General features: G+C 36.5%; 1 long non-coding RNA gene across 1 annotated transcript in view; it reads left to right on the plus strand.

Annotated features, from left to right (window-relative positions):
* Positions 1-18,667, plus strand: part of LOC133519728 (uncharacterized) — a 74,139-nt gene extending 55,472 nt beyond the window's left edge. The window contains exon 2 of the long non-coding RNA XR_009799663.1: positions 18,527-18,667. This is a non-coding gene — a long non-coding RNA (uncharacterized LOC133519728). The remainder of the gene's footprint in view (positions 1-18,526) is intronic.
* The last annotated feature ends 6,295 nt before the right edge of the window (positions 18,668-24,962 follow it).

A 24,962-nucleotide genomic window follows, 5' to 3' on the forward strand; every position in this document is an offset into this window, starting at 1 on the left:
AAATGCTGTGTGCATTTAAAAACTACTCTAAAAATCAATAGGAACCGGTCGTTTTGTAAACAACTTCTGCAAAGTACATTAAAATCTTGCAGTAATAAAACATAACTGTCATCTTCAACAAGATCTAGTATATCCCTGCTTTTCGTTACCCTGTATTCATTTAAAAGTGTTTCAATTATGCTTAACTCGAAAGGATTCCACGCTTTAAGCATTTTCACATTACCAGTTTTTGTACTGATGTAAGTTCATTTTGGTAAATCCAAATGAAAAATGTAAAAAAAAATATTTCAACTTTAATACCGTATGAAGGCGCGAATTAAAAATGTCTACTGCCTCTGTAAATCAAAGTCCTTACTGTGAGGTAGTTGCGTACGCAGAGAGGAAAAAGAACTTAGTATAGCCAGCTAAAAGAAAAACAAAATACATTAACTCCGTTCTTATTAAGAAGTAAATAATATAATGAAATAATCTAGGTCGTGGCAATATATAATACCCGCTCCGTTGTTTGGCAGTAGTCTTGACAGGCCGGTACTCTGCAGACTATATAACGGCTATCATTGCTAGATTGTACAATTGTACATGTCTTATTGTGTGCTGGCGCGAGTGAGATGACGATATTAAGAAGAATCAACTGCAGTTAGTAGTATAGTAAAGGTGACCGATTAAAAACACAATCATTTTATAAGCAAATTACATTGAAGTGTTGTTAAATCAAGTGAGTTTAACAAGTAAATTCTCCATTAGCAAGTGATAGTAAAGCCGTTTTGATAGAGGCTTTAGTATCTGCCGCAAACCGGAGAGATTCAATCACGCTGAAACTGACATGCATTACTGTATAGTACACGAGTCATGGAAACAGAAGGGCCACGGACATAAACAAACGACATGATTGTTTACATTTGCACATGTTAAATCGACAAAATAATACTCGTATAATTATTTTAATGTACCTATTTTTGCACATCGCATAAACACGTTTAACTTGTGCATTATTTACGCACCACGTTAAACCACGAATTCAAACGTGACTCACTCTTCCTCTTTTGCAGTTTATCGTTGAAATAATATATTCTCAAATAAAAAAAAGATAAAACGCACTCAATGACTTTTTCACCTAACCAGCTCGTAAAGGCTCTCTTTTTTTTTCTTGATGAAATCTGATGAGAAAATTGCATTTTATCCTTCTATCCTGGCAAAGAAATTAGATGAAAATTTTGAGTTGTTTGCTGGTGTGCTTTTAAATGATGACTTTGAATAATAAACATTCATTTGGATTTGATTTGCAATGTTTTACAGTTATACGAGGGTCAATCAAATTAGATCCATAAAAAGCGTTTTGATGAATTAATTCCCAGTAAGCTGAAATAAATTTTAATACCTTCATGGTCTTAAATGCGAGTAATCCCTTAAAGCCTTATGTGATACATTTTTAGTTAATCTAATTATATTGGTCTGTTAGTATTTTGCTCACATTGGTGTGATGAAAAAATAATGTTTCACTGGCTACCAAAGTTTGTTTAACAATCGTGCCTTGAAGCCCTCGCAATCTTCAAGATTCCATTTCTCGTATTTCAATTTTGAAATCATTCGCTTGCTCGGGGATCAATAATAGCTTGAAGAATTTCTGTCCCTTTGTAAAACAAATAAATATTAATCCAAAGTCAACACCATATTAGCGTCTACAGACTCTACATACAGTGAGCATTTTCATTTTTAACTTGTACCTGTCAACTTGTAACTGTGTTCCTGACAAAATGGGTTTGACATTGACCGGCAGTTTTGTGACAATTACTAACCAACCGTTAATGGTTACACAGTTAAGTGAAACCGATCTAGTAATGATAAATAGGTTTGAGGTAATTTTGACGTAAATATGTTGCTGTTCAGAGATCAAAAAATTTCTAGAGCACAAATATTGTATTTTCGTTATAATATATAATATAAGAAAAAAACAAAAAATAATAAGAATACAGTTCCTATATTATTAATGAAAATTGCCCTAGGTATAGTTGATTCCCCGGATCTAGTGAGTAAAGTACAATTCTATATACCTGCCTCGCAATTGCGCAGGCCCTTGCTTCGTATCCCTCTTTTTCGCAATAACATTCGTAAAAAATATATCTTCCCTCGAACAACTAGGCTATTTAATGAACTGAACGATATGCCCGATGTAGATTTGTTCCATAGTAAGATTAATATTGTTAAAAATATTATTGTCAATAGATAGTTAACGATACCCGACATAACTCTTCATAGTTTCTGATCTGAATACTACTTATATTAGTGTAATATTTGGCTATTTCGAGACCTTTATATTTGTGTTATTCTATTGACCTATGTATTTTAGGCAGTAAGCATCCCGAATAAAATAAAATATATTGAAAACCCATTTATAAAAGTCGTAGAAAAATGTAGCCCCGTTGATCTACTGTACAACAAATTGTATTGTATTTCGAGTGAAATCATCCCATTGATAATGGGATCAACGAACGAGATCTCTCTCGCTGCTCTGTTATTTCACAAATGGCGAAACATGGATGTGTTTAAACTCGCTGGGGGAAATCGTGGGTGTCGACAAGGATAACGGTTCGTCATTATTTACTAATTCAGTTCTATTTATAATCTTAATATCTGATGAGCGATAGCTATAGCGATTTGATCAGAAAATACTTTTCCTTATTTCGATATCTATTCGTACAAATAGATCATTATAAATAAGATTATGTGGGTAGTAAAAATCGAATAAGCCTTCCGGACTCTTGTGTTTTATGAATGATGGGATGAATTCAAACAAATAATAAAAATCGGCCAAGACCATTCCGGGCCATGAGTATAGGGTTCAGTAGTTACCATTCTGTCAGAATAAGCTAAACGGTGGCTATTAGTAAGTATCATGTACATTATAAGCATAAGAGAGTACCTACCTTAGCGGCGCTTTGTACATCTTTTTACTAAGACTTGACTACGAAAACCTAAAAACCGGCCAAGAACATATCGGATCATGCTCAGTGTAGGGTTCCGTAGTTACCCTTCCGTCACAATAAGCTAAACTGGAGCTATTAGTATAGTAGATTGTTAACCAAGGTATGAAATTGTACCTTTCACCCGAGTTAAACAAAAAGGCAAATTTGCTTAATCAATAACCAATTAAAGTAATAGACGTATGGCCATGATTTTTTCCTTTGGCCTTACTTGCAATCGGAGACTTTGCATGTCTAAAAATAAATATCCAATAGCGAAAAACATTTAGATTGCTATATAGATGAAAAAACACATATTTTAGTAAACTGCAGTACCTAATTCAAAAATGGTTATGTTCATTAAAGCATGAAAAAGTAAATTATAGCAATAAGTCCTAGACATAATGCATTGTAGAATATTAAGAGACCGTTATAGATTTTCAAATGCAAAAATGTCAAATTGATAGATTTAAATTGTACACCTTTTGTTAACTATTAGAAATAACAAGTACTGGTTTCTATTAGCACGTCTTATTATCTTTAATTTTAGTAAATATTTTTTTTGAAAACAGACTCAATTCATTGTAATGTTTTTTTTTTGATGGAAGTTTAGGTAAACGCGCGTAAAGCACTGACTTTGTCGATCTTATTTGTAAATTTCGTAAAGTTTGGACTGCTAAAAATGATAATTTTGTATTACACATATCCTGTACTTCCACATTAATAAACTACATTTTTGTTATTATAAATTTGAAGTAGTGTAAATGAAAGTTAGACGAAATCAAATTTCTCCAGAACTTACCTTAAAACAAGTGAAAATTTGCTGAAACTGTTCTTATACATCATTTTGTATAATTTACCACCATCATTTTTTGATGAATTTTTAAAAACTGTTTCTTTCGCGTCACATATTACCGGGGATGCACGCTTGCAACCTCATTATTGAAAGGAAAGATGAGAAGAGGTGCTAATAGAAACCAATACTTGTTATTTAGATATTACGTAACAAAAGGTGTACAATTTCAACGACTAAATCTATCAATTTTACATTTTTGCTCTAAAATCGTTACCGGGCTCTTAATAAGAATATAAAATTAGCGGGATTGCCCCTTACTTTTTATTTTTTTACTCTCGTTCTAAAATTGCCAATAGTCAACGGCATTACGCCAATGAAACTGTTTTGGAGAAATTAAATATTCGATAAAAAGAGAATGAGTAAAATAAGCAATTTTTATCTTAAATTTTAGTATATTACATGAATAATGCCAAATAACTTTGCCAACCTTTTTAATGTCGTAATGACGTTTAACTGTGGATGTACGTCTTTTTACTATGAAGAGGAGACTTTTTACGATAACTCAAAAACATCTAAACTGTTAATGCCCGCTATAGTTTTCATTTGATGTCTTTCTTAAGCTCTACTTCTACGATTTTTTTTCATATTTTTTGGACCTATGGCTACAAACTGTTAAGTTAGAGGCCCCCCTTTTTAGGGTTCCGTAGCCAAATGGCATAAAACGGAACCCTTATAGTTTCGCCATGTCCGTCTGTCTGTCTGTCTGTCTGTCTGTCTGTCTGTCTGTCTGTCTGTCTGTCTGTCCGAGGCTTTGCTCCGTGGTCGTTAGTGCTAGAAAGCTGAAATTTGGCATGAATATATAAATCAATAAAGCCGACAAAGTCGTACAATAAAATCTAAAAATTTAATTTTTTTTAGGGTACCTCCCCTACACGTAAAGTGGGGGTGAATTTTTTTTTCGCTTCAACCCTAGAGTGTGGGATATCGTTGGAAAGATCTTTCAAAACTAATAGGGGTTTTCAAGAAACATTTTTTGATAAAGTGAATATATTCGGAGATAATCGCTCCGAAAGAAAAAAAAAATGTGTCCCCCCCCCTCTAACTTTTGAACCATAGGTCCAAAAAATATGAAAAAAATCGTGGAAGTAGAGCTTAAGAAAGACATTAAATGAAAACTATAGCGGACATGATCAGTTTAGCTGTTTTTGAGTTATCGCAAAAAGATTTCCCTTCATAGTAAAAAGACTTACTTTAATTAGGTACTGATTATGCAAATTTGCCTATTTGTTTAACTCGGGTGAAAGGTACCTTTTCATCCCTTGGTTAACAATTTACTATACTTTAAGCTCCAGTTTAGCTTATTGTGACGGAAGAGTAACTACGGAACCCTACACTGAGCGTGGCCCGACATGCTCTTGGCCGGTTATTACATTATTTTTTCTTTCGTAGCGATTACTTCCAAATATATCCACGTTATCAAGTTTTAAAATACCTTTTCAACAATACCCCACACTGTAGGGTTGAAGCAAAAAAAAAATCACCCCCACTTTACTTGTACCCTAGTGTGTGTTGTAGATACCCTAAAAAAAATTAAATTTTTAGATTTTATCGTACGACTTTTTCGGCTTTATTGATTTATGTATCCGTGTTGCAGCTTTCTAGCACTAACGACCACGGAGCAAAGCCTCGGATAGACAGACGGACATGGCGACTCTATAAGGGTTCCTAGTTGACTTCGGAACCCTAAAAAGGAGATTTGGCCAAAGTAACGACAACTGCACCATGTTTATCTTAGAAAAAAATAACAACAAATTTATTTAATTTAGTTGACGACGGTCTGGCCTAGTGGGACCCTGCCTATGAAGCCGATGGTCGCGGGTTCTAATCTTGATAAGGACATTTATTCGTGTGATGAGCACCGATATTTGTACCTGAGTCATGGGTGTTTTCTATGTATTTAACTGTTTACATATATCGTTGTGTACCCTCAACACAAGCCTTATTGAGCTTACTATGGGACTTAAGTAGTCAGTTTGTGTAATAATGTCCTATAATGTTTATTTATTTATTTCATTGACTTAGACAGATGATTAAGTGTCTATCCTATTGCCGTGTTCTTCTTCGTCGTAAATAAGGACTTAAGAAGACAAGTACACACACAGGCACTTGGATCAACAGTTTCATTACTCGACACCTGTTAACTATGCCTATCTAGACTTATTTTTCCACTCAGAAACTACCTGTAACGTAAGTACTTTTTTTTAATACTACGTCGGTGGAAAACAAGCATACGGCCCGCCTGATGGTAAGCAGTCTCCGTAGCCTATGTACGCCTGCAACTCCAGAGGAGTTACATGCGCGTTGCCGATCCTAAACCCCCCCCCCCTCGTTGAGCTCTGGCAACCTTACTCACCGGCAGGAACACAACACTATGAGTAGGGTCTAGTGTTATTTGGCTGCTGTTTTCTGTAAGGTGGAGGTACTTCCCCCCAACTGGGGAACTCTGCTCTAGAACTGGAATGACATCCATTGGCTGTGCCCTACCACACAAAGCGAGATGACATTCACAATGCCCATACCTCTCTTTTAGACGTAGTTTAAGGACGTACCCGGGTCCGATTGTTAGTATTGACTCAAACACTGTCACAGATATTATTGAATGTGCATACTATATTAATAATGTATGTTACCTCCTCAGTGTCTAATATCAACTTCACGAAACTTTGAATCCTACCTTTTACCCCAAGTAACATAAACAAGGGTGTAAGCAAGCGTAGGGTGTTGCAGACGGTAAGTATGAATGCAACAAATACAGATGGAGTATTGCAGTAATATGGTTACAATGGTCTTAAAGTAGGTACAAAATAATTCTACATATTACCCAGTACCTACTACACGTAAGTCTATTTTATTACTAACTTTATCTCACCCTCAGAAGTAACGATAACGATGCGATGATTCAGAAAACTCAACAAAACTGCACAAATGCAGGGAAAATAACAAATAATCCTCACCCGAGTAGGTGTTGTACCTGGAACCAAATAAGGTAATTGAAGTTGTGTTCTTATTTAAACGAATACCAATTTAAAAGATAGTTGAGATAGATAACTATTAAATAAATCGGACTTAATGCATTATTTGCATGCACTATACGATAAAAGCGAGCACGCAAAATACGGTGATTGAATGTAAGTCACGCCCGAATTTTGTTGCCGTCAAATTGTACAAATTTAAGCCGCCCACCAAAAATTTATTAGAAAGGGTCTGACGTTTTGACAAGACTTTGCTGATAAAGTAATCCTATCGGACAAAAATTAATAAACCATTACTCTTCCCGGTCCTCGGCACGTGCTACAAATGAGTTATTTTTCCCGACGCTCGCAACACCCGCCCCGGGGAGAACAATGACACATCGGCTACTGGCCAAATAGTAACATGCGATAATATTCTATCGAACCATAATAACAAATAAAGAACCCATCTCGATTGGATTTGAATAGTTATTTATGACAAATAACATTTTTCTTTTGTGTATTCGAACAATGCTCTAAAGGATTATGACGCTTCTCAGTGGGTACCCACCTATCAGTAATCTTATTTGTTATAGCGCGACTGAACAAAGAATATGATAAAATATTGAGAATATATACGTGACACGACTGACATAAGTAAGGACGCGTTTACCCAGGGCTTCGCAGCAGCAGAATAGAATGCGAAAGAGTAAAGGCGCCTTAAACAAATATATACACTACATAATTTCAAAAAATATCAATTTCTATGGCAACTTTATGAAATCGTTGCTTTGATTTTAATTTTACCGAGAACCGAACCAATTGTTATATTTAAAAAACTACTCGATAGCAGCGAAGGGTGCACTTCTTACTCCACACGAGATTTACCCCACTCAATAAGAATATTTTTTTTAACACTTTTTTTAATCAGCGTTCAGTTGAGTACGTATCTTTTTTCCCACGTAATTATTTCAACTTAATCGGCCATAAGCAACGTGGGCGATTAATGAATATTTTGTAGCGATACTAAAAGCGTTTAAGCGTAAGAGTGTACATTAAAGCGTGTTTACGATTCGGGCTTCTCTGTGTTTATAATAAAGCAGATTAATGGGCGGGGGAGGACGCTCCAACTGTCTACATCCTCGTTACGTTTTTTATATACTTCTCGTCCTTTCGTTCGGACGCGGACCTCACATGCCTCACGCGTTTTATTGCTTCTTGCTTCGATCTCAGACATTCTCTGCTCGATACACAGTTACACTTACCCGCTATCCAATGACGTAAATCTGGATTTATATTTAACGTCGCCCGCCTCGAACACAAAATTGTATTGTTCAGGACGTGACTACGACGCTAAGCCGAGCTAGATATTTTCTCAATGGATAGAGGTACTAAGGAACTTCTTGGTCGAGGAAACATAAACAATTGTGGGTCGTTTCGGTGTATAGTCGAATGTCAAAGTTGCGGGGTGTTGGGTGTTTAGGGGCGGTGACATCCGTAGCAGCCGGCACGGCCGCACGGGGCGCTCCGGAAGCCTGTTACACTAATGTGAACTAGACAAACAGGGTATTCTTTGTCGCTTCCGCACCGCACGCAACTAAAACGTTAGACGACTTGTTTTACAACGACGGGACTCCCCAACTTGAGATCCCCGCACATTTGTGTCAAACCGCGTCTTAACGTATCGCGACATTCATTGTGTGAGTCGCAAGGCTGGCGTTAATTCCTTCAGTTTTAAAACTGTACACGAAATTTTGTACACTTTGTAGTGTAACTTTCAAGTTTGGGATTAATTTAAGTCTTAACTACATAAGTATATAAATTATTATCTCTCTGTCTTGCCAGCTTGGCTCGGATTTTCAGTTTAAGGAAATGAATTCAATTTAAATTTTAAATGCATTCTCGTTGCAAGATTATGCTATACTGAATAAAAAATTACCTATTTGACATGTATCAAAATTACTTACAAGCAATGTTTAGGTATTTAATTCTTTTTCTGATAGGTACCTATATCCACCTACCTATTGAATATTTTGACTTTATCGTGAACGTGTCAAAGATACAATTTTAACTTACGCCCCGATTCGAAGAATGATTAAGATACGTTTAAGATCTTGAAAAGATCTTCGAAAAATCGATAACTGAACGACATGCAGGCCATTAGACTGCATCTACTGTGGACCTATTTAGGTACCATATTTATATTACCAGACTCGACAAAGATTTTCCTGTCCACAATCGTTTTTGTGATCGTGTTCGAAAGTCGTTTCCGCATTAAGTTCATTTTTATTCCAAATTCAAACCAATGTTATTTTTACAAATAAGTAGCCTGGCTAGTAAGTTCCTAATCTTTGGGACGGCCTCTCCACACCGCACGTATCCTTGTTGGATAAACTAGGTTGACATCGGCCTTGCGGTGCCGACACCGTAAGACCCCGTTGGATAGTTACTGGGGAAATATTGACAACAATGTATAGACTAGCAATTTAGTCGCGGACCACGCCGCTTGGCACGACTGCTCCTTGGGACAAAATAAGCAGATAAGCCCCCTAGCCGCGTGTTCAACCTCTGACTAGTAGTTTGTATCGCAAGCCATCTCAACATGAGTACAGAAGTATGAGTATTGTAAAATTGGCAAATATTAGGGAGAAATAAAAATATTTTTTAACCATTGAGATCCTTCGCGATAGCAGTTAAAATTCATGTTAACATACAAAATAAATTACAAAAAGTATCAAATTGTTAATTAGTAGAATATACCCCATTTTCTAATTGATATGGGTTTTCATGACTTCACTAAATAAATATTACCTACCTCCGTATTGAAATTAGAAATTAAACCACATTTTAAAATTTAAAATAGAACTCTTCTTCAGTTTTTTTAGTTTTCCATTTAATTCTCTAACACAGTTTATCGGAGTATTTACTTTCATCACGTTACCTTTTTTGTTAACTGTCAGGAGAATATTCAAAGCCAAGGCTCCTAAGAAATGTTTAAATAAAATTATAGTCTGATTGCAAACGACGTTAGGTTTGAAACTCGACATCTTTTGACTTTTTCATAAAGGTGGTGATACACTATGGATGGATTAAAACATATTTATAAGTTATAATAAATAGCCTCATTTCTTCAGAATTTTCAACCTTTTCTTGTAACACACAGAATTCAATAAAAACGTTGACAAATAAATAAATACATGAATAAATATTATAGGATATTCTTATACAGATTGACTAAGTTCCACGGTAAGCTCAAGAATTCCTGTGTTGAGAGTACTCAGACAACGATATATGTAATACTCAAATACTTAAATACATAGAAAACACCCATGACTCAGGAACAAATACCTGTGCTCATCACATAAATAAATGCACTTACCGGGATTCGAACCCAGGACCATCTGCTTCATAGGCAGGGTCACTACCCACTAGGCCAGACCGGTCGTCAAATCAAAGTAAATACATAGGTAATAATATGTAGCCGTTTTAATTCGTACTGTTCCTAATACCCAATCACACCATATGAAAGTGTTATCTGCCAATCTCTATGACCACAAATCATTGGAGTAAGTAGTTACGTCAGCCCTGATTTACTGCTACTGCGGTGTATCACTCGCTTACTCAGTTATCTTTGGCTTTCATACAGCTCAGCCCGCGTAGCCAACATGCCAATCGTTAATGTTCCGTAGCGTAGCGAACGAAACGCAACTGTCACTGTCGCACTAATATGGAAGAGTGATAGAGAGAAATGACTACACTACGCCACGGAGCGTTAACGATTGGCATGTCGGCTACGCGAGCAGAGCAGTTAGCCACGCGAGCAGGGGCTATCAAGTTATCAATCCCTAATTGCATTTAGATTTGGGCGATGCGATTTACGCGCAAATTTGACAATATCAAAGAAACGTAAGAGAACGCGCTGTACATTAGCGAAAAAACAGAAAGATTTCTTCCTTCTTTGATGTTTTTTTCAACAATGATAAAATGTATATTGAAGCATTTTAGAGGATTTTGTCATAATAAACCTTTTAGGATGTACCATGATGTAAAACTCAAGTGTGTCACCACCAGAACGTAATCATATGATCCTATTTGCTCCGTATGTTCTGAAAAGTGCATTCCAAAGTAACATTCCCAAATTGCGTCATTTGAAGCATAAATTTTGTGCTAGCGCATAAGCGGCAAGGTTCGCAGGGGCGAACGGTTTTATAAAGCTTAAGTAAATTTTATTAGGTTCCGGCTGCAGTTGGTAGCACAGTATACTTAGATTACTATTTGTGGGTTCCGCAGCACGCCGCGCGGTTGCCAATTTTCCTCTATTGTTTCATTTTTTTTATTGTGTTGTGGGGTTTGCATTTGGTTTGTGCTGTTTGGATTGGTCATTTTGTGGAACCAGTTATGAAAAATAGGAAAATAAAACAAATTTTATAATAATACCCAAATAATTGTTCACATTTTGCTTTTCGCTCGTAACTCTTATAATAATTAAAAAATTGAAAAAACTTAAACGACATAGCTATGTTTAATATATATAGTCAAATACAATTGGGTAAAAATATTTTTCACAATAACAATAACCAAAGTGGAAAATGGGAACTACGTTATATGGGTAAGCGGTAATCCAGTGCCCTCTTAATGGTGAGCGAAAAATATTTAGTGGAAAATTGTGCAAGGCAAGAGAAACGTGGGTATTGCATATTATGTATCAAAAGTGGCTCCAAATGGATCGTGTAATACGGCCGCTGCGTGGCCTGTTCTCTTCTTTTGAACTTGGCTTGACACGTTGCAGCGTGTTTAGATTTTAATTAATGTAACAAAAGTACAAAAATAAACTGAGCTAGATAATGATACTTCATAGGGACTGAGCGGCAAAACGTCAAAACTATATAAATATATAACAACCAACTTGTACTTATGTCTATTTACTAACGACCCGATTCGAACAATAAAAATACACGTTTAAGATCTTGGAAAGATCTATAAAAGATCGATTAAAAAAAAGATCGATAACTAAACGACATGTCAAAATTGATGTTTGTTTTGATTCGCTGTGATCCCAATATGATCTATCTACGATATTTCTAACGTCAAAGTGACATTGGTTGCCCGAACCGAGCTGCTTCTGTCAATTATACGACATACAAACGATATCAAAATGAGAACTTATCGAAACCAGAACATATCGTTATCGTATTTCATTCTTCGAATCGTGCCGTAAGAAGGGAAATCTTTTGGCAACATCTCAAAAATGGCTTAACATGTGTTTGCTATAATTTTCATTGAAAGTCTTTACTAAGCTTTATTTTAAGATCTCTTAACATATTTATTTGACCAATGGTTTAAAACCTAGAGGGGTACACATTTTTTATCATCAGCGATTAAGTGTATCCTAAAATTTTCATTATAATGTTTGTAGAAAACCCTTTTTCTTTTTGAAAGACCTACCCAACCCATACCATAGTGATAGCGTAACAAAAGTTTTTATTTTTACCATTTTGTCGGCGTGATTGATTTAAATACCCATATTAAATTGCAGCTTTCTAGCCCTTAAGGTCAGCGAGCTAAGCCTCGGATGGGCAGACAGACAGACGTGGCGAAACTATAAGGGTTCCTATTTGACTACGAAACCCTAAAAAATGCTATTTATTCAGGCAATGATTGTATTCTCTCTTAGCTCACGACTAAATAAATATGAGGATACTAAACAAGTAAGTACAAAATACACATTAAAGGAAGGTACCCATATTACATAATCATCGTTTGTCAACGTAACATTATGTGAAAAATGTTACTCCACCCGTAAGCTTAATAGTTACCTAGTTTACGATTCTGATTACATGTGAAATATGTGTAGTGGTCACGAATCATCGGTTCCATTACATACCTACGGCAAACTTACGTATTCGTAGAAAGCCGTTTTACCGGAGATTGTACTCGTATACATAGATATACAGGATGATTCAGGAGACGTGAGCAGGATCAAGCCTGCATATTCGGTAAATTATCAGCAACTGTTTTGTACCAGTATTTGTGAGATTAACGTTAATTTAATTTTTACTGTTCAAAAAAAAGAGTTTTATTTGATTTACGATATTTATGGTCACCCTCTTTGTTTTATCCAAAATAAGTGACAAATTGAATGTCATCGAAGTCTGGTTACTTTTATAAAATCGTATCTCACTCAAGTGTGACATTTTATTTTCTTCATAATCAAAGTGCTGTCATAACGGTTAAAGAGGTTTTATCTTTGTTAATTAAGTGTTGTAGGGTGTCCATGATTGTAGATAATCAAATTTGTCCTTAAGAAAAAGTTAAATAACAGATAAAAAGCGTGATTGTTTTACTTAAATATGATGGTGAACGATTCATTAACATTTACTGATTGTGTAGGCTTAGTCCAGCTCACGTCTCATGAATCACCCTGTATATAGACTTATAAAGGCAAAACGTTGCTTTATGAATTCACTTTGCGGGAACGAAGCGTTTCAAGCTGCTATAAAAGTGAGTCGTATTTCCAAAGGGTTTTGACGTGATGTAATTTTGGCTGAAATGCTCTAATTCTATTCAGGGAGGTGAAATGTGGTCGACACCTTGAGTGTTATTTCAGATCTCTTCTAGTTTATGGATTACGACCCTTTTCATCCTATTTGTTCGTTGATTTCGAGTGCGTATTTTTTTATACTATGCCGGTGGTATAAAGGCAACGGCCTGCCTGATGGTAAGCAATCTTCGTAGCCTATGTACGCCTGCAACTCCGGAGGAGTTACATGCGCGTTGCCGACCCTAATTCTCCGCACTTCGTTTAGCTCTTGCAACCTACTTATTTATTTAGCCATGACTACTATGTAAAAGGTTAGCCCTTTTAATTTATCGTGTATATTTTATTGTTTATTATAGATTTCATTTGTAAATGCACGCTACATCTCTGTAGTTATTTATGTGCCGTGTGGCGAAGCATAGTGATATTTTAATATACATTTAAGACCTATTGTTTAACAAATAAATAATTTGGAATTTGAACGGTATCTGTCCCATGTTCTTCTATGACAACCAGTGATCGGAACTATGGGAGTAAAACTTTAACAAAACTTGTTAAGCGGACATAAAATAGTGCACACAGCCCTAAAAATATTCATGTCCATAGGGATAGGAATAGTATAGTACTTACAGCCATAAAAATATTTACATTCATAGATATTCGAATATGTTTAAGGCTATAAGCACTCTTTTTACGTCCGCTTGATAAGTTTTGTTAAAGTTTTACTCCCATAGTTCCGATCACTGATGACAACACAGCGAAAGTGCCGCTTATCGTCCAGCCGATGAAACAAGCAGACACGGCGACCTAATTATTGATGGAGTTAATTGCTTGTGAAATGGCTCGGATATTGCCCACTTTAGGAAAAACATGGCTCGCTGCATTTACCTACTTAAATGTGAGTTATACAAAAACGGTTGGATCTATTGTATTCTTTTAGTGAATTTGTGATCATGTTGATACCTTAAATTTCACACAATACCTAATGTCATTTTACAGTGAATTGTGAATGTGATTGTTTGCATATGCCATTATAAAACCAAAATACAGAAGTGTTACTGTAAAAGCTTGGGAAAAATACCTGCTTTCGCATGGCTGTCTGGCTGTTTTCTTCTACAGTTCCCATTTCAAAACCGATTCTCTTTAAGTTTTGTATGCAGGTTTGATACTTCGATTACCAGATATATTTATTAAGGTTTATTTTTATCTATTCAGTTATTGGAAATATTTCAAATGGCGGCACCATACTTTTATCATCATTTCTAGGGCTCCGTACCTCAATAAGAAAAAGACGGAACCCTCATCGGATCATTCGTGCTTCTGTCTGTCCGTCTGTCACAGTTTATTTGCTCCGAACGTACTGGACCAATTTAATATAAATTTGGTACTCATCAACAATAGCATTATAAATACCTATAAGAAGTCTACGGTCAAGCGTGAGTCGTTAAAAATATTGTAAAGGACATCTTATAACGATTGCCAGGGAAAGACAATCGCCGTCTTAATTCACAATTCAAAACAAGAAAAAAAACACTTCACAGATAATTTGACATTGGCACCGTGCACTTCGCACTTCGATCCAATCCAAACATTCATAAATATCCATTAAAAACAAAGAATTTAAAAAAAAATTAAAAATTATGCGCGTACAGGAGCGTTTTTCATGAAAGATGTTCTACAAACAAAATTAACGGCCATTGACAATGTTAGTAGTACGGAACCCCCAGGGCGCGAGTCCGACTCGCACTTTGCCGGGTTTGGACTATGTAAAGACAGGATGGCAAGGTTTAGGTTTAATTCACAGAGCCTCAAGGGCAGGAAGGTGATAGATAAATCAGTTATGGAAATTATACAATTTGTTTTCTTTTTAAGATCATGTTTGTCCTGTAGACCTTAATACACTGAATAACGTAAACACTGAAGCATAGAACTTTTTTGACAACTCCTGTCTAAAAGTTTACAAGTTGTATCAAAATGCTAAAGTACACATTCTCCGAAATGTCTCGGCCATGCTCTTTGTACGGCATTCCTCGAACGCCCGGACGCGGACAGCTGCGAGTCACCACGCACTTCCTCTCGGGCACTTGTCTAATCTTAGCATGTGACTTCATTTTAAATCCAGTACAGTTGAACTAATAGCGGAACTCTCCTACCAAACACACTCAATGGGTGCACAACTTTTATACCACATCGGTGGCAAACAAACATACAGTTCTCCTGTCACCCGTCTTTAGACGCTTGCAACTCCAGGAGTGCTACCAACCCTTTAAAATCTGCACACTACTTGTTTTAAGAATCCTGTACTGTAATCCCCCAATAAAACATCGGCAGGAAGCTCGTTCAGAAAAATAAATATTGTCTCATCCCAGTGTGTTAAAAATACAATATTTGAAAGTATAATAGCTATAGTTAGTAACTAATTTATTGTGAACACGGGGAAAACTTATACAGCGTAAGTAATTCCTTTCTTTCCGTTACAAAACCAAAGGACTGATAACCCAAAAGTCCATTTTTTTCCAAAATTAACAACGCCAAATATGTATTTTGTTGATAATAGGTAAACAACACGTCACCACTACATGAATAAAAGACGTGAATATTATACTCGTGCGTATATCGAAGTAACAATTTATAACACGTGTATCGACAAACTTTATTAATTAATACCCTCGTCAAATGAACTACGGTCTTGATTGAATCTTAACAACTTACACATACAAAGAGTATATCATAAGTTTATAAGTATCCTTAAGTATGGTCTATTCTTAGTGCGGTTAACAAGTCACTCGTACAAAACAAAAGAAGATTAACTTGAATTCTAAATTACTGTCACCTTGAGTTTAAAGCAGCCGATATAAGATTAAATTCAGAATGCATTATATTTTTGACTTAGCACTTTCTTGTTTGAAGAGTTTGATGCAAAGCCGGTGTATCGAGGGATCTTTCACGCCTTAATTATGTCTGAAGTATGATGCATGTAGGGAGTGGCACCTGAGGAGGGGCGGCTATTTTAGGAGCATCCGGCCAGCAGCTGTCCGCGACGTTAATATGACGACGCTTGACGCTCGGTATACTCATAAAAACGAAGTGTCGGGTTAGACAAATGAGGGTTCCGCTGTAGGTCTATAAAAGCTATGAAATATTTGACAACACATTGTTAAGTAATTTGGCTCACGTACGTCTTAAATATTGAAGTTTTTTTATTTGATTAAATTTAAATCACGTATATTTCGAGCAAAAAAAGCCACCAGGATTTTTTCCCCCTAGGACATGAATTCTGGAATAAACTCTCTATATCTAAAATATATTGTTTTACAGGTTTTTATATTTATCAGTCGCTTTTAACTGTAATCATTTGCTAAGAAATCAAAAAGTGAAACTGAAGTACTCAACCCTCGTTGTCGTCGGGTCAGCGTGGGGGCTATAGCCCGATCCCTCTCGTGCATGAGAGGAGGCCTACGCACAGGCCGTTATAGGCAATTTTTTTTCTAAAGATAAAAACAATATTTATAAGTCCTTTTTTATCGTTTTTACTTGATTAAACTACCACTATCGAAATATTTAAATACAATTTATTACGTTTAAATAAGTATTAGTTACATTTCAATCAAAATTACCTCCGTGATTATGTACTTTTATTATTCTGTTCACACGGAACTCTATATACTTAAATGAAATATGTTAGCGACAAGTAGGTAACTACAAGGCAACTGACACCGACGAAAACGTTATTACTTCGCTGAAACAAACTTAGACGCTTAATGAATTGCGATAAGCTTAGAGCGAAATCTTAGAGGCCCTTCATATTATCCGACTCGACATCAGCAACGACGCGATACCCCACTCCTAGTAATGTTTTTTATTAATCCATAATCGAGTCAGACTAAGCTAAAAAATGTACCATGGTATAAAATTCTACAGAAATACCTTCTTCGATCCTTTTTGACGTGATATGTAGAGTCAGACCAAGATAAATTGACAGCGATTTTGATAGGCCAGACGGCAGAAGTGTTATTTTAAACGTTAAACTTCTATGAAATTATGACGTTTATTTAACACTTATACCATGGTGATGGTATATTCTGGCCGGCTCCTGTCTAATTAACACATTCACTGCCAGCGCCCCGCTAGGCGGGTTCTCTGTTCGTAGGTGTTTTTCGCTACAAAGCGGAAAACACGTGTTATCGGCTACGCTCGTAGCGCATATCCCGCAACGTGAACGTCGTAACTGCTGTAGGTACTTACCTAGACGAGTGGAAGTTTTAAATTCCTTTGACACTTTATGTAAGTGTTGGTAAGTATATAATTGTGAAAGAGCCCTAAAATAGCGTGTTGTTTACCAACAGGTAGCGCTGGACTTGCTTGCGAAAACTATATTTCTACCGAAGAAAACTTGTGACTTTGAATAACTATTTTGAATTACAATTCTTCTCACGACAATAGTGTTGTTGGCACACACAACATATTGTTGGATAGGGGTTGGCAATGAAAAGATAGCAAACTTTTGCTTCGACAACTACTTTGTCATTTATTTCCGTCCGCAAAAAAACCGAACATAATACTTTTAACGAAATCAACGACACGTATATTTTATTCCGGTCGTAAATATTTATACAGCGGAAACCTTCGGAAAGGTATTTTCACAAGATATTTTTGTTATTGATGAAATAATTTATTCCATTTTCGGTTTTATTTGCGGCGAAGCATATTTCATTTGTAAATAAACAAGAGGCGAGCTTTCATGAGCAATGATGTGTCCGAATCGAGGGAACTAAAAAATAATGAATATTGATAACTAACACATGAAATAAAATATCTACCGTCAATTTGGGCTGGGGCATTCCGCTAGAATGACATTTTTTGTCGGTTACGTGATGCATATGGCAGCCTCTTTTAAACCTTACATAAACAAAAACCAAAACCAAAAGGTTGTCTGGAAGAGATCGCTCTTTAGCAATAAGACCGCCTGTTGTCTACCTCTATAACTAATTATTTATTTTTCTTTCTTTAAGCTGTATCTTTTACTGAGATGTGCCATTAAAAAGTATTCTATTTATCTATCTAAATCTGTATAGAGTTCGTCTTAGCTAACTTTGCGTCAGAGTCATCTAAGCTATGTAAAAGTCATATTTCATAGAAATGTTACATTATGAATGACTAATTTTAAAGCATAATTACACGCGATTAAGTCCCGTTTTATAATGAATAATATGTTAAATAGCATACAAGCGGCCAAGGATCGAGATACATGGAGAGCTTTGGAGAAGGCCTTCACCTGTGGAAGCGAGGTTCTTGAATAATTTAAATAATTTAAATTGAATTTACAATGTATTAATTCAAGAAATAAAACGCTTTTTATTTTTACTTTAGTTTTAATGTGTTAAAATCGTGAAACATTAAATCAGTATAATATGATTGATGACATCGTACAGTTTGTGATTGCAAAATGCACATAACATTGAGTGTTAGCTTGGTGCAACTCTATTAATACCGTTGGACTTGGAGTTAAGTTGCTGAACGCCAAATATTACCATGCCACATTCTTAGCTTTATCAAAAATATTTAAAAAATGGTGTCATCATCATGTACCTAGTACCAGACATTTTGTGAGGAAAAATCCCCTACAGATGTTTCTCGTGTTAGCTTGGACGCTGCAAAATCATGAAACCGGTTAGATACGAGTAATATATTATGCATTAGCGCCGGAAGCCATTATGAATGCATGTTAGAGAATATAAAACATGTTAGAATATCACAGGTTCTCTAGGCTGTTGTACATATACAATTGCCTGCTCACATATTTTCCGACCATCTCTCTCCGCTACAGTCAGGTATATACAACCCAGGTCACAGTTCCACTACCGCGCTGCTAGAGGTCGTTGAAGATGTGAGCCTTGTTACCACTCACTTACTAAATTCATTCCTATACTATACTTCGTTGTTTTAGCATTAGGAAGAATTATAAATCATAATAAGATCATTCCCATTATTTTGCTTTTATAAGTAATCGTTACTAATGTATCTGTGGATATAAATAAAATAAAATAAATCTCGTTGTCAGTGAAATGTAATATACGTAGGTATACGTATATATTATTGTTGCATGGGTATATCTATTTTATATTCATATTAACGTAGCACCGTACATAAAGTTTTTAGTGTTCATTACATACTGGTTAGTCTAGTAGAAAATGCCTTGTTGCATTAAGTCCGCCTTTTGTATTTTATGTATGCATATATTTTTTTACAATGCAATAAAGTTTAAATAAATAATAAAATTAGTGCCATAAGGTTTTGTCAATTTTGGTAAGGAATTGGGTACTTACAATTGGGATAAGCTCGGCTTTGTATTCTAATTTATTTTACTGTTGTTTTGTTTTTTTGATTTAACTTATTTACGTGGAATGAAGGGCCATACATATGTACGTACTCGTACATATAATAAGTTTAATAACGAGGTGGAATCAACTCAACGATTATAGACAGCCATCTCATCCAATATCATCACGGATTATCTTTGCTTTGTGGAACGTTGAGTTCCCCATGAACATGAACTTAGTTACTACAATATTAAGTGTTCAGACACAGTAAAGCACCGCGCACCTACGGCAAGCAGCACCGTGTCGACACCGTGTTCTGCATAGGATGCGCCCCGCCACTCGTCATACAGACGCTATCCGATCGCGGTCAAGCAAACACACATAGATACGAATTTTGTATTATTTCTAAAAACGTTAATTAAAATAATTGTAGCATTGAAAAAGGTGTTAAATTTATTGAAGAGCTCCTAGAAGAATATACATAAATTTTTGGCGACCGTGACAGGACATTGCGCGGAGGCGCAATACCTAAAGACGACATAACCTGCAACCACAAGGTCCACGAAGAGGAGGCGTGAGGTGGAAGCAAAGCGGACTCCTGCCTGCTGGTCTACATATTTCAGGGGAGTGCCCGTTCCTTAATTTCCACTTATTCCAATTCCTTTCCACAGAAACACTCAACTGGGCAAGTACCGTTGAGGTTGCATATGACACGTGCACGTGGCCACTTAGGCATAAAAGTAGTTTAATTCTAAAGTGCGTCTCATTTCATTTATATTTCAATTAAATTTAGCGTTCCCTTCTTTAAATATTTAATTCAGATATTAAATTTAGTGAAAATTTACCCTTTTTTGTGCAAAAGTAAGACATCTAAGTAAAAGATCGAACCCCTTTAATTACTTATAGCCATTTAGCTATCAATAAAAGTAAATTTGCATTGTAGTTGCATAGGTACTTATTGCACTCGCCGACTATTCCAGATTTGCGTAAACAAGTCGAGCGGCCGGGCTGTTGCCACGCGGAGAACAAAAGATCACGCATCGGCCACTCCATCGGCGTGATTGCACATTTTTAAGACTATCAACGCTGCACGGGTTTGAATCTGAACTGCAAGGTTTGCCGGATTATACGGTATTTATAACATTTTTATTACTAATTGTTCATTAGAATGTCTGAAACAGAGTTAAAAGACTTATTAAAAAAGCGTAGTGTAATTAAGGGTAAAGTAACTGTGTTTAAAAATAAATATGTGGAATTTGAGAGCAAATCAGATATTACTTCCAGTCAAGTTAATGAGCTAGCATTGCGGTTGGGCAGATTTGAAATTGTTTTCAATAATTTTGATGACTTGCGGGAAAAGATAGAATCGATAACCAGCGATAGTGAGCAGCTGAAAGAAAATATACAGATTGAAAACGATTTCTTCGACCTGATTAATTGCGCGCAGGAATTTATAGACATGCACAAACAAAGGTTTACTGATGCTGACGATGGGAGTGTTAGTAGCCGAAATTCAAACCAGCAAATTAATATTAAACTGCCCCAAATTAAGCTGCCGTCTTTCGATGGAAATTATGGCAAATGGCTTGAATTTCGAGATACTTTTACGTCTATTGTGCATAATAATAGTTCTTTGAATGAAATAAATAAGTTTTACTATCTGCGCACCTCCCTAGAGGGCAGCGCCGCGCTTGTAATTAAATCGTTAGAAATATCTGCCGCCAACTACGCCGTCGCTTGGAGTTTACTGTGTGATAGATACGACAACAAGCGTCAGCTGGTTCATAACCATTTGCAATCCTTATTCCGCATAGAGGCATTGACAAGAGAGTCAGATAAGTGTTTGCGTAACTTAATTGATAATGTAACAAAAAATTTACGAGCGCTCGAGAGCCTCGGCGAGAGGGTAGATTGCTGGGATACGCTTATTGTTTTTCTTTGCTCCTCCAAGCTTGACCCGATCACATTAAGAAAATGGGAGGAAAAAAGAAACAGTTTAGAAGACTCGCCGAAGCTATCTGAGTTCACTGACTTTCTTCGTAGCAGGGCTGACATACTGGAATCATTGGCTCGAAGCGGCAGTAACTTTGAAAGGCCTGAAAAACAGCCTCAAAAGAAATTAGATAAAAGTCAAAAAACATTTGTCGCCGCCGCTTCGCACCCAACGACAACCAGCTCGCATCAATCATCGTGCTTGATATGCAAAGGTGACCACCGCATTTATACGTGTAATAAATTTCTCGAAATGACACCAGAAGTGAGAGGTGACGAAATATATAAATTAAAGGTATGTCCCGTCTGTTTTCGAGGTGGTCATCGCGCATTTCAATGCCGAGCGAATCCATGTAAAGTATGTGGACGTAAACATAATTCATTATTACATCGAACGTATGTACCAAACAATGCGCAGGTACCTACTACCTCGCAGGCTAGTACTGCACAAACAGGTGACAGTCAAGTCAAAAATGCATTTCCGATCTCATTCTGTTCGTCGGCCGCAACACAGGTGTTGTTATCAACGGCCATGGTAGATATTGTAAACAAAAGTAATCAATGCCATCGCGTACGTACGTTACTCGATTGTGGAAGTGAATCTTCTTTTATAAAAAAGTCATTACAGGAAAAATTAAATCTTCCTATTATTGAATATGAGACTGAGGTCTTTGGCCTTAATAAATTATCTTTTACAACGTTGCGACGGTGCACAATAGAAGTGCAATCCAGGGATATGTTAATGAAAATACCTATAAATTGCTTCGTAGTCGACGATATAGGCAACGAATTCCCGGAAAACGAGGTCGATATTTCGTCATTAAAGATACCTAAAAACGTAGGATTAGCCGATGAGACATTTTATTGTCCCTCTGAAGTAGAATTGTTACTAGGGGGCGAAGTTTTTTGGGGTCTTCTTATACAAGAACAAATAAAGCTAGGAAAAAATAAACCGTTCTTACAGAACTCGCAGTTCGGATGGCTTGTTGTCGGCCCAACCACTTATATCTCAAATAAAAATAATAATGGGCTAGGCAATAAAGTTCATTGTAACTTTAGCCACGAAATCAGCGTCCAGTTAAGGAAGTTCTGGGAACTGGAAGAGCTGCCACAGCAGGAGAAGTGGACAGCCGAAGAAGAAGCATGCGAAGCTCATTTCGTTGAAAATACCTACCAATTGCCTGAAGGCAGGTTTTGCGTGAGTTTGCCTCTAAAAGATTCACCTGAGAAATTAGGTGACTCCTTTCATATTGCTCAAAAACGATTGCATTATTTAGAAAAACGATTTGAAAGGCAACCTCACATAAAACAACAATATTGCGATTTTATCCGCGAATATCAAGATTTAGGGCACCTCACGCCAATAGAAAAACCGGAGGTAGCCAATTATCTTGCCCACCACCCAATTTTACGTGAAAAATCGTCCACGACACGTTGTCGTGTCGTCTTTGACGCGTCAGCAAAGACATCGTCTGGTCTTTCGTTGAACGACCTCTTAATGGTTGGGCCAACAATACAGGATGACATATTTTCAATTCTCACTCGTTTTCGTCAACATGAATATGTTTTGATCGGAGATATTGAAAAAATGTATCGCCAAATCCTAGTAAACGAAAATGATAGATATTTACAGGTAATTTTATGGCGCGAAAATACTACGGAACCCATTAAATACCTGCGCCTCGATACCGTTACCTACGGTATGTCGTCATCGCCCCATTTAAGCATAAGATGTTTATACGAAATTGCTAAGACTTGTGATGACCCACTAATAAAAGCTATAAATGAGAGAGATATGTATGTAGATGACTTAGTTACGGGATCAGATAATCCTGATAATTTAAAATATATTCTAACATCGGTCTCACAAACCTTAGCAAAGGCGCAGATGAATTTACGAAAAATAAAATCTAATTGCATTCAACTCTTTCAAGATAAGGAAAACTTTAACGAACAAACGAATGTCGACTTTAATGACGAGTGTTCTACGCTCGGAATTCGTTGGAACCCAGCGGCGGATAAGTTGTTAATTAGCTGCTCGAAGGGCGTTAAAGATGTAAGCAAAGCTGATAACAAGTGTACAAAACGTACTATCTTATCCACGATTGCGAGCATATTCGACCCTTTGGGTCTGTTGAGTGTTTGTACGATTACATTTAAAATACTTTTAAAGAATATCTGGACATTGCACTTGGAATGGGACGATGAAGTACCGTCAGATATAAAGCAAACGTGGAATAAGATCGTGCGCGGATTAAATATTTTAAGTTCATTCCAAATTGATCGTTATGTATTGCAACCTAAGGTTGAAAATATTGAGTTGCATTTTTTCTCGGATGCTTCCTTATTGGCCTACGCCGCGTGCGCATATCTTCGCTCGATAAGCGATAAGGGAGTAGTAGTTCGGTTGCTCTGTGCTAAGGCCAAGGTCATGCCTACTCGGCCAGCTGTTAGTATACCACGTGCGGAGCTACTGGGCGCATTGTTAGCTAGCAGACTGTACGATAAAATAAGGAAGTCATTGCGCCAGAATATTGATAAAGTGTATTTTTGGGTAGATTCGAAAATCGTACTTTCGTGGTTAAATATTTACAAATTAAATAAAATGCAACTCAAGACATTTGTATTGCATCGCGTGTCTGAGATAACGGAATTATCTCGCGGTGCTCAATGGAACCATGTTCCGTCTGGTCAAAACGCAGCTGATGCGGCTAGTCGCGGGTTATTGCCCGATCAGCTGACGTCTGACGGCATGTGGTTTCAAGGGCCACCTTTTCTAAAGTGTAGCGAAACTGACTGGCCTTCTCAAAACAATTCAATTGAATTGAATTCAAATATACCGGAAGTTAAATCCACTGTTAAAGCAATGAGCGCGAGCTTGAGGACAAATGCGTCACTGGATTTCATTAAAATAGAAAACTTTTCGAATTTTAATCGCTTGAAAAGGTCGGTCGCGTACATTTTACGATTTATAAATAATTGTAAACAGCCTAAGAATAAAATTCAAGGGCCACTAAATGTTTCAGAATTGCATGCGGCTGAAACTACACTTGTAAAATATTCGCAAGAAAATTCATTTCTTGACGAATTAAATTTATTAAAAAACAATTTACCAATAAGCAAAAGGTCAAAGTTATTGTCCTTAAACCCATTCATAAATGAAGACGGTGTTATGCGAGTTGGCGGCAGATTGTCCAACTCGGATTATATATATGATAAAAAACATCCGATTATTCTAGACGGTAAACATTACCTTAGTAAGTTAATATATGGACATTTTCATAGACAATTGAAACATACTGGGCCACAGCTGCTGCACTCAAGCGTTCGCGAAGAATATTGGAT

The sequence above is a fragment of the Cydia pomonella genome, chromosome 7 (genome assembly GCF_033807575.1).
Source record: "Cydia pomonella isolate Wapato2018A chromosome 7, ilCydPomo1, whole genome shotgun sequence".
Classification (NCBI taxonomy): Eukaryota; Metazoa; Arthropoda; class Insecta; order Lepidoptera; family Tortricidae; genus Cydia; species Cydia pomonella.